The sequence below is a fragment of the Myotis brandtii genome, unplaced genomic scaffold, assembly GCF_000412655.1.
Source record: "Myotis brandtii unplaced genomic scaffold, ASM41265v1 scaffold77, whole genome shotgun sequence".
In the NCBI taxonomy this organism is placed as follows: Eukaryota; Metazoa; Chordata; class Mammalia; order Chiroptera; family Vespertilionidae; genus Myotis; species Myotis brandtii.
The window spans coordinates 3,387,841-3,389,120 of record NW_005371082.1 but is presented as its reverse complement, the minus strand read 5'-3'; the positions used below and the strand labels follow the sequence as shown (position 1 = coordinate 3,389,120).

At 45.9% G+C, this 1,280-nt stretch overlaps 1 protein-coding gene and 2 long non-coding RNA genes across 6 annotated transcripts in view; 2 read left to right on the top strand and 1 right to left on the bottom strand.

The window, feature by feature from the left end:
- Nucleotides 1–366, top strand: part of LOC106724231 — a 3,832-nt gene extending 3,466 nt beyond the window's left edge. Inside the window, exons 2-3 of the long non-coding RNA XR_001359972.1 lie at nt 5–215; nt 296–366. This is a non-coding gene — a long non-coding RNA (uncharacterized LOC106724231). The remainder of the gene's footprint in view (nt 1–4; nt 216–295) is intronic.
- LOC106724228 overlaps nt 1–840 on the top strand; it is a 21,000-nt gene extending 20,160 nt beyond the window's left edge. The window contains exon 3 of the long non-coding RNA XR_001359969.1: nt 753–840. This is a non-coding gene — a long non-coding RNA (uncharacterized LOC106724228). The remainder of the gene's footprint in view (nt 1–752) is intronic.
- Nucleotides 1–1,280, bottom strand: part of NBEA (neurobeachin) — a 776,030-nt gene that overhangs the window by 398,925 nt on the left and 375,825 nt on the right. The window lies entirely within an intron of this gene.

Genomic DNA, 1,280 nt, shown 5'->3' with positions numbered 1-1,280 from the left:
AGAGTTCTCCCTCTCTGCCACTTGCCGCTGCATCGGTGAGTGTGGTCGGGGAGCCGAGATAGCTTGAATAAAGACTGTTTGCTTTTGCATCGGACTCAGCTGGCTCCCTGGTGGTCTTTTGGGGATCTTGAAATCTGGGCATAACATCTGGGGGCTTGTCCGGGATTCCCAAGACCCTCGAGGGACCCCCGATCCAGAGAGTCTGACTGACCGCGGTAAGTGTCTGTGTGTTGTGTATTCTGTTCTGTGTGTTATATGTTCTGTCCTGTGTGAGCTCACTTCTGAAATTCTGTAGTGCCCGAAGCGGTCTAGGTGGATGCACTGCTGAAGGACCACGGGCGGGGAGAGTTGGAAAACGTTCCGCTCCCCAGGAGGTATGCGTATTCCCCTCACGAAGGATGTGGTTTCCCCTCACGAATTTGAGACGAGGCGGGTCGGTCCCGCCGGTTTGGCGTAAGGCCATCGTCTAGCTTTCGAGTTTGCTTCCATGGAGTTTGAAGGCTGTACTCTTTTTGGGCCCTTTAGTTGTCTGTGTTTGTGTTGTTTTTTTGTTTTATTCTGTGGACTTACTGGACGGACATTATGGAACAGACTCAAACTACCTCTTTAAGCATTTTTTTTCTGTTTTATTCTGTGGACTTACTGGACGGACATTATGGAACAGACTCAAACTACCTCTTTAAGCATTATGGTCGTTTTAAAGTCAAGGACTGGGCCAAACCTGCTTGCCAGCCTCAGGTGTGGTTTTCCAGGGCCATTGCGGTGAGCCTTGAAGCCTAGGGCGCGAGCCCGGGTGGAGCCGCCGCAAGTGCAGATCTTGGTGGTAGTAGCAAAAAATTTAAAGTCCTTCTTGTAATTGAAAAGTTTTACAAAATTTAAAAATGCATCTGGGATTTCTGTGCACATGTAAAGAGGAAAGTGGCTTGAAACTAATGCGCCCATTGTCCAATTTTGGATTAGATAGAGGTTTGAGCTGGAATCTCTTTACAAATGTACAAAATAAAACCCCAAGACTGATTATTTCCTAGGCAAGATGGCAAATTTTACCCAAAGGAAAAAAGATGCTGGCTAGATTTTAGCAGCAGGATTGGCATTTCCATAATAAAGAACAGTTTTTAAAGGTTGTTCCAAGGGAAAAAAAAACAACAAACTGGACCTTTGTTAATTAAGAAAGCTTTTCTTAATGGAGGAAGGGGATAGTCGCCTCCCGCCTGTAGCAAAATCTTAAAGAATGTGGTCAATTTACATCTGAAAAGACCAGGTAGGCCAGAACCTGTTTT